This window comes from Dipodomys merriami, unplaced genomic scaffold, assembly GCF_024711535.1.
Source record: "Dipodomys merriami isolate MVZ:Mamm:240054 unplaced genomic scaffold, mDipMer1.0.p SCAF_203, whole genome shotgun sequence".
NCBI lineage: Eukaryota > Metazoa > Chordata > Mammalia > Rodentia > Heteromyidae > Dipodomys > Dipodomys merriami.
In genome coordinates this window covers 117623-129751 of record NW_027203416.1, presented here as the reverse complement: position 1 = coordinate 129751, position 12129 = coordinate 117623, and the positions used below count along the sequence as shown (strand labels likewise).

Genomic DNA, 12129 nt, shown 5'->3' with positions numbered 1-12129 from the left:
CCTCAGATATTACTATTAGAACACTTCACCTTCACCTCATTTCATCAGACATTTGTAAATTTTCTCTTTTCCTTCATGTGGGAATACTGCAGTCAATATCAACTCAGCTGGGGGACTGGATCAATTGTATGGTAATTGCTAGCACCTAATTTAAGAACTTTTACATCAGAAGAAATGAAACCCTTACTTGGAATAATTGTTTTCTCTTTTTATTACAAATCTATGCTTGATTATTCCCTAATGTGATATTGGACTTCCTAATAGAGTGATGAAATTTTCTTTATTTTCAACCTTCTCCCACATGTGGTCAAATATTTAAGAATTCAAAGATTTGCACTGAAAATTGATTTAGCTGACTTCTAAGAAAATGTGCATTTCTGGAATTTGTTCTTCTGTCATGTTCTTACATGCACAAGCTTTCAATGATTTATTTTTACTACAAGGAATTCTACTTTCCAATCTTTGTGTGACCAATTTTAGTCTGATCAGTCTTTCTGATCCTCTCTCTTGAGTCTCATTTGAGTATGCCTCATAAAAAAGATATTAGTTATCAGCTAAATGATTCTCAGCTTCTGTTTTTTGCCTGACTTCTTTTAGGCTGTGATAGCAATCCTGCCTGGATGTGCTTACTGGAGTGTGTGTGTGTGTGTGTGTGTGTGTGTGTGTGTGTGTGTGTGTGTGTGTGTGTGTGTATTTTGTTTTAGATATCTAGGATTACTATTCAAGGTAGTAGTTTCTCTGGGCCCCTGTGATCCCCTGGCCTAGAGTCAATGAGTAATACTCCATACGATACAAAGAACAACTGACTAAATTCCTGTTAATTGTCTCAAAATGAGGCAATCAGGCATCCTTGCAAATCCATCAATAATGCTTTGTAACCACTTACAGAAGTCGTCTATCAAGATGGCTTTTCAAAGTTGACTGTGAAAAATATTCATTCCTAAGTAGGCACCATAAAGCAGATCACATTCCTGGGATCAGACTTTTGGAAGGAAGGTTCGCCTTCCTTCCGTCTCTTATGATAGTTCAAACCATAATATTCTTCAGTTGTGGCCAGCCTGGAGCACATATTCCCAAGAATATTCTGTAGGGCTGGGAAGATGGCTCAGTGGTAGAGTGCTTGCCTTGCATGCCTGAGGCCCTGGATTCGATTCCTCAGCACAACATAAGCAAAAAGAAAAAAGCCAGAGGTGGCGCTGTGGTTCAAGTGGTAGAGCACTAGACTTGAGCTGAAGAGTTGAGGGATAGTGCCCAGGCCCAGAGTTCAGGCCCCACGACCGGACTCCCCCCCCCAAAAAAAAAGAATATTCTGTAAATATGGGGTAAATACTTGTCTACTACAGACTGATTTATCTTGCTTTTATCTGTTGTTATTTTCATTACTTCAAACACATGGATAATTCATATTGGGATTAGACAAAGGATTAATGGAATAAACATTCAGTTTACTTTCATATATCCAATATAATACACTTAACCCGTAATGGACAAATAAATTCAACTCTAGAAACAATGTCAGGAATATAAAATAAGCTTTAATACGTATAATCTGGCACACATAAACCAACATCTACAGAAAAATTCAGTCTCTCTGTAAATATTTATTTGGTATGAAATAATAAAAATTTAATTAATGAATATCACTTTGAATTATCATCTGAAATAGTCCTCGTGTATATAATTTTAAATAATTTTATAGATGTGACCTAGACAAGAACTTAACATGCATGTAAAAATCAAATTTCCACAATTTAAGCTATATGAGAGGGATCATACCCTCGTGTACTATGTGGTGTGAATTTTACCACAGTGCTGAACTCTTCCAAATAATACCAAGGGTCATGTGTAATAATTTATTATTTGATGTGAAGATGATTGCTAAGTGTAGAATACACTTTGAATTATTACATTAACTCACAGAAATGAAGCAATGATTTGTTATTTGTTCAAATTTAATGCTTCTCAATTTTACAATTCATTAAATATATTATTAAAATTATTTTCACTTTCTTCTTTTCTATAGCTGATGAAATTAAAATTATATATTAACCATTCAATGTTAAGAAATCAATAATAAGTAAACAATTATTAAAACAATATACTATTAAACTGTGATTTGAATTATACTTCTAACAAATTGTGATGTAAACAAGTCAATAGAATTAAGGGTGATCATTTTTAAACTTAGCAGCTTGTTATTTTTTTTAATTTTATTTTTTGGGTCCAATCGTGGGGCCTGATCTCTGAGCCTGGGTGCTGTACCTCAGCATTTCAGCTCAAGGCTAGCGCTCTACAACTTGAGACCCAGCACCACTTCCAACTTTTTTCTTTTTGCTTATGTGGTGCTGAGGAATCGAACCCAGGGCCTCAGGCATACAAGGCAAGCATTCTAGCACTAAGCCACCTTCCCAGCCCAGCAGCATGTTATTTATTTCCTAATTGTGTCATTTGTTATTCTTGGTCCAAGTCATCCCATTATCTTAATTGTTTAGTTTTCTATTTTATCTCAATTGGTTTGCTGATTGTGCATTTTGTTTTCCCTTTTTAATGACCGACATGAGGCTGAAAATCTGTATGCTAGTTTATTACTTCCTACATTAAAGTCAAATTACTGCTCTCCCCAGCTGTTCTACTCTATGATACTACAGTATTTCCCCCACTCCCATCTCCTGTATGCTGGTCTCATATATTTTATTTTTTATTTAAATTTTATTGTCAAGGTAATATACAGATGGGATATAGTTACATAAGTAACGTAATTAATTTATTTCTTTTCTAACTTGTTAACCTTTCTGTAGAGAGCTGCGAGAGGCCGCACCTGGAAGATGGTGCCGGTTTCCGCCCTCCGCCTTCCCGATGGCGAGTGGTCTCTGTGGTAAACAACTCCTGATATGGCTAAGGCAAAGAATCTGGCTTGCTTCCGTGCACCTGAACCTATTGGTGGTTCCCACGTGGCGTATCAGGGTTGGCTACCCAGCGGGTACTTAAGGCTGTGGGGAATTCTCCCCGGGGTTGGGGTCACAAGATTACTAAAAGGTCCTGAATAAAGGGCAGAGAGAAGAGTCCGGTGTCGCGTCTTCCTTGCTGGTCGAGGCGGTAGCGACACGTGGTGGCCCGTACGGGGAACTCAGCCATAACCCCAAGGAGGACTCAGAACACTCTGCGGTCAGGGTGGTGCACTGGTAAGTCCCCAGGTAAAAGGGGAATCCGCGACAAAAGCGGGGGTAAGTCCCCAGGTAAAAGGGGAATCCGCGACAAAAGCGGGGGTAAGTCCACAGGTAAAAGGGGAATCCGCCACAAGAGCAGGGAGTAAGTTCCCAGGTAAAAGGGGAATCCGCCACAAGAGTGGGGAGTAAGTTCCTAGGTAAAAGGGGAATCCGCCACAAGAGCGGGGAGTAAGTTCCCAGGTAAAAGGGGAATCCGCCACAAGAGCGGGGGGATTTTTGCTCTTCTCGGTAGATAAAGAGAGATTGAGAACCCGGGGCTAGTCAATAGAGTAGCGAAAAGTGAAAGTAAAAGTTTGTTTACCAGCTTTAAATGTTTAAAACATGGGCGCTTCTTTTTCACACCCAATTTTTTTGGCTCTCAATGAGCTACTGCACTCAAAAAAGTTAAAAATAAAAAAGAGTACTTTAGAGAGATTTTTGAATGAATGTGACACCGTTGCCCCATGGTTCGCTGTCTCTGGAAGCCTCACGGTGGCCTCTTGGGAGAAACTAGGGAGGGACCAAGGTTTTGCCTCTGAACAAGGAATGCTTAAGAGCGGAGTGAGACCAATATGGAAACTGATAAGAGGCTGTCTCGAGGACCAGCGTTGCAGTGAGGCGGTAGAGAATGGTCAGGCCGCCTTAGAAATGCTGCAGGAAGAAAGATCAGAAAGGGCAGACAGCGAAAAGGAGGAGAGCAGGGGCGGGTCATACCCTGATTTTGCCGAACTAGAGACCTCTGAGTCTACAGACTCAGAGGAACTACAATCACTCATAGAACAAATAGAAAAAACAAAGATAAGAAAGAGGAGGAAAGGGAAGGAGAGAGAGGACCCAGATAAAGACGAATGCATGCCCTCTGTGCACCGCCCCACACCTTCGGCCCCTCCGCTCTATGCGGAGGACCCTGGAAGTGGCAGCCCCGGCTGTTCTTTCAGCCCAGGCGTGTGGAAAGCGGTCAGAACCGAGTTACATCTAGCCTGTCCAATATTTCAGGATCCACAGGGACAGCGGTTTCATGAACCCTTAGATTTTAAGGTTATAAAATTTTAGCGGAGTCTGTGCGGACATACGGAATCACAGCCTCCTTTACTGTAGCCCAGGTGGAGGCCCTAGACATTGCATGACACCCAGTGATTGGAGTGGGCTCGCACGAGCTTGTTTGAGCCCAGGTCAGTATTTAGATTGGAAGGCCTTTTTGATTGAATTTGCTAGTGAAGAGGCTGCAGCCAATCAGGCTGGGGGAAACCCAGCTTGGGACAGAGATAGGCTGCTTGGACAGGGGAGATTCGCCAATCAGCAGATAGGCTACCCGGTTCAAGTTTATGAACAAATCAATAAAATTGGCATAAAGGCATGGAAGGCCTTACCAAATAAAGGCGAGGTGAATGGCAATCTCACCAAAATCCTGCAGGGCTCTACGGAGCTGTTTTTGGACTTTGTTGCCCGTATGGTCGAGGCTACTGGCAGAATTTTTGGTGACCCAGATGCAGCCATGCCATTAATTAAACAGCTTGTTTACAAGCAGTGCACTAAGGAATGCAGAGCCACCATAACCCCATATAAGAATAGGGGACTAGAAGCATGGATGAAAGTTTGCAGAGAGCTGGATTAGCTGCTGCTGTGGTGCAATTAACCCAGAAGAATGGGGCTGGGAAGGTGGCTCAGTGGTAGAGCACTTGCCTTGCATGCATGAGGCACTGGGTTCGATTCCTCAGCACCACATAACCAAAATGAAAAAAGCCGGAAGTGACGCTGTGACTGAAGTGGTAGAGTGCTGGCCTTGAGCTGAAGAGCTGAGGGACAGCGCCCAGGCCCAGAGTTCAGGCCCAGGAAAAAACCTATTCAAAAAACGCTGCAAATTTGTCTAAACAATTGTCTAGTTATCTTTTAGGTAATTGAACTGGGGAGTTAGACAGGCTGATGGAACAGCTCAGGGTTGTCATCGTCATGGTGAACTCGACCTGAGTGGATACCGGATTGGCGGAGGGGTTATCTTCATGGATCTCCACTGCTATGATTCATCTCAAGGAGGGGGCGGGTTTGGGAGCCCTGATAGGCCTCCTGGTGTTAGCCGCCTTGGTATGTCTGTGGTGCATTTGCCAAATTAGAGGTTCTCAGCGTCGCAGTGCAGCCATGATTATCCAAGCCTTTACAGTCATTGGAGCAGGTCAGTCCCCCTAAGCGTGGCTTGCCACCCTAAAACAATGAACACAGATTGCAAAGCCAAAGTACTGCAGTCGAGAGGCATGAGTTTTGCCCTCGAGGAGAGCATGTTTGGTTGCACACGGGTTCGATTCGCCTTTTCCCGTCCTTGTGAAAAACGAATCAATGGACAGGCTGAGTCATCCCTAGAGAAGGTACCCTCTGGGAGAAGGCTTGTATGCAGTCCTTGCAATTGCACAACAGGGATCAGACCTCTGTTCTCATCTGTGTTCTTTAAACAAAAAAGGGGGAACTGTAGAGAGCTGCGAGAGGCCGCACCTGGAAGATGGTGCCGGTTTCCGCCCTCCGCCTTCCCGATGGCGAGTGGTCTCTGTGGTAAACAACTCCTGATATGGCTAAGGCAAAGAATCTGGCTGGCTTCCGCGCACCTGAACCTATTGGTGGTTCCCACATGGCGTATCAGGGTTGGCTACCCAGCGGGTACTTAAGGCTGTGGGGAATTCTCCCCGGGGTTGGGGTCACAAGATTACAAAAAGGTCCTGAATAAACTGCAGAGAGAAGAGTCCGGTGTCGCATCTTCCTTGCTGGTCGAGGCGGGTAGCGACACCTTTCCCCTATTTTTCTCTCTCTTCACTCCCAACGCCCACCCCAAGATTATTTACAACACATTGACTTGTGAATACCACTGTTGCATAGGTTCTCCCTTTGTCCTTTGTCTCACCATTTTGTTTTTTTTTTTCTTTTCCTTACCTAGTTCAGATCAACATATTTAAAATACCCAGGGTATCAAAATCAAATACAGTGACTACAGGGGATAAACCATAGGTGGGGAAAACACAAAAACATAAAAGGAAATCACAGTACATTAAGAACAACAACAACAAAGAACATGTCTTGGAGTTCATTTCACTTAGAATCACCTTATACAATCATATGTACATAGCTATTGAACTATTCTGCTCATCTACTAAGATTATCCTTGATGTACACAATAATGCTCCCCTATTACCCAGTAATCCCACTTCTGGGCATATAACCAGGTGATCACAAACAAGGCCACAGTAAAGCTACTACTGTGTATCACAGTAATATTTACCAAAAATGACACACACACTCCCACACACACACACACACACACACACACACACACACACACACACACACAGATAAACGCACATGGAAAACTATGCTTCAATCACAAAGAATGTGACCACCTCATTTGTAAGGAAATGGAAGATCTTGGAAAAAAATCATATTAGTGCAGTAAGCCAGACTTAAAGACACATAAGTCCCATGGTTTCATTTGTAAGAATTAGTTTACATGAATGATAATCTCATGTATTTTAATTTGACATTTTGTTCTACGTTGAGCATGCAACATTATTGCTATATTTTTTGTTATTATTTCTGCAAATAGGCAGGTATACTTAAAGAATTACATTCATCTTATCCATTATTGAAGGAAGAACAACTAAAAGAGTAACCACTACTAGGAAGAACAACTCCTACTTACTTAGCTTAATTCTTATATAAGGCCAATGTTGTCCCCTGTATCCTCATGTTGTACATTACAACTCTATACCTGGTCATAATGTATATCTAGTATCTTATGCATTGTGAACTAAATGCCCGAACTAAATGCTTTACTTTACAAAAATATTCTGTCAATGTTTGAGGATGGTTTTTGTGTATGTGTGTGTGTGTGTGTGTGTGTGTGTGTGTGTGTGTGTTTACAAAGATCAGAACATAACATTTTTCTTCATTTCGAATACATCTTACAGGTCATTGTAAGTTGTGGGTAATGGGAGCAGTCTCTTGTTATTTTAAGGATGAAACAGAAAAAGATATTTGTGTATGTACCACAGTTGCTTTATTAGTGTCGTTGAACACTGAACTTCGATTTACATCTTGGCTGTTGTTGTGAATAATGTGAATAACAATGAACTACAGATATATTTATGAATTACCCAGAGAGAAATAATCACATGATTGGTGGGTCAGATGATATTTCAAGTATGATTTCTTTAGAAAACTGCATACTACTTTCTACAAGGAAAATACTAACCTGGATTTTGACCAAGAGTGTAGAAAATTTCCTTTTCTTCACACTCTTACCAACATGATTACATTTTATTCAAAAGGTAATAAAGGGCAAGTTTTTACTATCTTCAGTACTCTAGACTGGCTTAAGACCGAAATCCAACCTCCTAAATTCTTGGAATTAAAACCTTTAACCATCACACCTTGTTCCTTTGATTTTTTTTGATAAGAGTTATAATAGTTATAAAGTAGTATCATAGTAATTTTGAATTACATTTCTCTAATGACTTCTCACAGCATTAAGCCAGCACAGAAGTTGTATTAAAAACAACTGTGTAAACCCACTGGTGATATAGAGGGGTTTATGGAAAACATGTCTATTGGAACTTTTGTCCATTTTTAATCAAGTTTATTGTTAATCTCATCTTTAATCTCTCTATACAAAAATAATTAATTCAAGGTAGTAAAAAGGAAAAAATTAAGCAACTCCTAACATTTTTCAATTTTCAATAACATGATATTGCTTAAATCATTTTCTGTTTATGCTTGAGACTATATAACAATTTAGTCAGATCTTTTACATATCTATATGTATTTTATTTATTTTACATTGATTGCTCTTTCCAAAGCCTGCGTGTCTAATTTTGGTTTCTTTCAGTCTTAAGAAGTTCAGATTTCAAATTCATGAATAAATGGAAGTAAGCAAACAAAAAAATACAGTTCCTCTCATCTGATAATGCCTCTACAAGAATGAGAAAAGAGTTCATCATTCTAAGGACCCTTAATTCTTAAGATAACATTTGCTATAATGCTAATGTTATTACCATTTTAGTGTTGGGAAAAATTGTAATTAAAGGCACTAAGTGCATGGCCCAAGACACACAGTGAGGAAGAAAATGAGTCAAATTTTCCAAAAGTCTTCCAGCAATACACAAAAGGTAGATAAATTCTCTCCATTCTCTGATACTCTCAATTCAATATTCATACTGTCCAAGAAATAATAGCATAGCAATTATTGCCCATTTTTACATTTTGTCTTCAACACAGACTGTGTTGGTGACATTGGGTTATCATGCACAGAGCTGAGCTTATAAATTATGGTCCAAAGAGAGGCAAATTTCTCCTGTCCCATAGTTTCAGTATCATTTTTAAAAAGTACTAAATGTTTTAAATATCATCACTTACTGTATTTTAATAATTCAAGAATGAAAAATTTCACATATAATCACTGCAAAATGCTTTAAGACAAGGAGATGATAAAACAGGCCTCTGTGAAGTAAATTTTCTTCTACTTTTAAAATTATTCTGAAAGCCTGGTACTGGTTTGTCACACCTATAATCTTAACTACTCGGGATACCTATTAAGGAGCCTGAGATCTGTGGATAATATTTGGAAGTCAACAGGACAAAATAAATTCATGAGATTATTTTTCAAAATTTTAACGAAATAGCAAAGGGTCAGGAATGGAGATGTAGCTCATATAGTAACTCACCAATCTAGAGAGAAAGACGTAGCAAGATATTGAAGCCCTGATTTCAAACTCTGAGCATGCCAACACGCAGGAATGCACACACACTCACTTTTTCAAAATATCTTCATATCAGTGTTTTGCATTAATTTCTTTGTTAACGATATTATAAGGGTAAAATGGGCTTCATAAACTCTTCCATCTCAAAACATTTTTATACATTTTTGTTGTAAAAATACTGTACAGAGGGGTTATAGTTATATGAGCAAAGTAATAAGTACATTTCCTATCAAGCATTGTTACCTCCTCCTTTGTTTTTCCCCCACCATTCCTTCCCTTACACCTCCACAAGTACACTCCTCATACCCCAAAGCCCCACCAAATGTCCCTAGCCTAAATTGTAAAGTTCCTTTTTCAAAATAATGTCTTGTGCATCTATTGTTATACAATGGGTCAAACTGTATTCCTATTTAAGCATGTTGTTTTTTCCCTTTCCCTTCCCAAATTAGAGAAGCGTACATTCAAGATGCAGGTGCACCAACATCAAATAAAGTGAAAACAGGGTTATATTGTTGGGGAGGAACGTATAAAAAAGAAAAACAATCACATCGTACATTATAAATACGTGAGAAACAACAGCAATAAAGAAAAAAAAACACTTGTGTCTCTATCTTGGGGGTTATTTAGGTTAACATCAACTTATCTAGTCATATACACATAAGCTTTCAACTTTTCTGCTTATCCCAGACATATACTAGTTATTACAAATAAGGGATTCAATGGGACCTATGTTTCTTTGGACTTGGCTTACATCAGTTAATATAATTTTTTTCCAAATCTTTCCATTTCCTAACAAATTGAGCGTTGTCATTCTTTCTGATGGAGGCATAGAATTCATATATATATATATATATATATATATATATATATATATATATATATATATATATATACATAGTATATGTGTGTGCGTGTGTGTGTACACACAAATACACACAGAACATTTTCCTTTTTTGTTTTTTAGAGCAACTTAGTTTTCCACCTTCATCATTTTTTCAAATGTTTTTATTGTGATTAAGTGGTTACATACTTTCCCAAATTTCACAATATTGTGGGATAGTGATGCTTAGTTTAAGTCACAAACACATTCAAACTTCGATGGAGCAAATTGTCTATTATGGTCTACAACATTTATGAATTCTATGAGCTTTGCAATAGAGTTATTTCTTCCATATGTAAACTTTTTTGTTTTGAAATATGTATATTTCTTTTGTATTGCATAAGCGTCAGCTGTTCCCTCTTTCCCACTTGTTCCCTCCCTCCCTCCAGTGACATTGAGTTGCTTAGTTCATTTTGGTCAATGTCCAGTGCAGCTGATGGATCCCACTGTTGTATGTTTTTCCCTGATTCCCTCTAATTCTGTGTCGTCCTCCTGGTTTCCCTTCAGTGTGCACATATGATCAGCAGAATGGGGTTATTTAGTAGTGATTCGACCAGATGAGTGGAAGTTCTTGGTTTCTTAAGTGTTGTTAATTTTGTCATATCACCTTACATTTTGGATTTAACATCCGCTTATCACGGAGACCATGTGCCATTTGTCTCTTTGATTTTGGCTCACCTCGCTCAACATGATTTCCTGTAGCTTGATTGATTTCCCTACTAATGCCATTAATTTGTCTTTTCTAATGGCTGGAAAATATTCCGTTGTGTATAGTTACCACAGTTTTTTGATCCATTCATCTCTGGTGGGACATATGGGTTGTTTTCATATCCTGGCTATTGTGAACAGTGCTGCAATAAACATGGAAGTGCATTTGTCCTTGAATATTGGTACCTGTTGTTCAGGATAGAGGCCTAGAAGTGGTATGAGTGGGCCATAAGGAAGGTCAATATTTATCTTTCTGAGGACTCACCATACTGCTTTCAAATGTGGTTGTGTAAGTGTACATTCACAGAGAGAGAGAGAGAGAGAGAGAGAGAGAGAGAGAGAGAGAGAGAGAGAGAGAGAGAGAGAGAGAGAGAGAGAGAGAGAGAGAGAGAGAGAAAGAGAACATTTTATTGATCCATTCTTCTACTGAGCAGCATCAGGGTTGGTTCCATATCTTAGCTATAGAAAATAATGCTACAATAAACATTGTTGTGGTGGTAGTTTTAGTATGGACTGGTTTGTGATCATTTGGGAGAATGCCCAAAAGTGGGATTGCTGTATAATAGGGAGCTCTATGTGGAGGCTTTTGAGGAACCTCCAAACTGCTTTCCAAAGTGGATGAACAAGTTTACACTCCCACCAAGAATGCAGTAGGCTCCCTTCTGGCCATATCCCTTCCAGCATCTGTTGTTGTAAAAATATGGAACGATTCACTAATTTGTGTATCATCCTTGTGCAGGGACCATGCTAATCTTCTCTGTATGTTCCAATTTTAGTGTGTGTGCAGCCAAATTGAGCACAAAACATTTTTATAAAGAGTAATTGATTTTCTTAAACTAGACAATTCAACAAAAATAAGTTCAAAAGAATTGTGAAATTTTAGAACCATGTGTTTCTTACATAAGCACACATTTAAGAATAAAGTCAAGATTGACATATCAAAAACAAAATAATTCCAGATATTTGTTGTTCATGAGATTTGTAGGAGGAAGAATTCAATTATTCTACAAAAGGCACTTGTCATAATGATCATTGCAGCAAATGTTAAGGTTTGTTAAAAGTTTTAATGTTTTAAATATGTTTAATTTTGGGATTTGCTTATATATGGCAAAATTAAGACTGTTTGGCAGGTCATAAAAATTTTTGATAAAGTATATAATATTTCTGGTAGCATGTACTAGTAAGTATGTACATTTCAGATTTTATAGACACTTTACTAATGAGAAGTTGCAAAGACTGTGTAAAGAAGCAGTTAAGATTTTAAGTTAAGATTTTAAGTACACAGTTTCTGTTAAATCTTCAGGGCTCCTTTACGTTATATGTTAGTGATGAACAAATAATGATATAATCCACATACAAATGATGAGATGAACTATAAATAGTAATCTTAGTGAGTAAATTTAAATGCTACTTATAGCTTTATCCAGTTTTAAATGTACAGGAATATGAGAAAATAGTAAACTCTACTATGTACACTTCAAATACTGAAAACCCTGGTAATTGTTTTGTTTTTTATTTTAGTAATCATTAATATTTAATTATTGTTTTCTTTATTTATAGCATTTTTCCTTGTCGTAATATAATACAACTTTTTGTGAGT

The 12129-nt window shown here is 38.4% G+C and overlaps 1 non-coding gene across 1 annotated transcript; it reads right to left on the bottom strand.

Annotated features, from left to right (window-relative positions):
- Positions 1-11223: 11223 nt before the first annotated feature.
- LOC138833303 (U6 spliceosomal RNA) lies at positions 11224-11329 on the bottom strand. Its single transcript, XR_011373857.1, has one exon. It is a non-coding gene; the product is annotated as a U6 spliceosomal RNA (small nuclear RNA).
- Between the last annotated feature and the right edge of the window lie 800 nt (positions 11330-12129).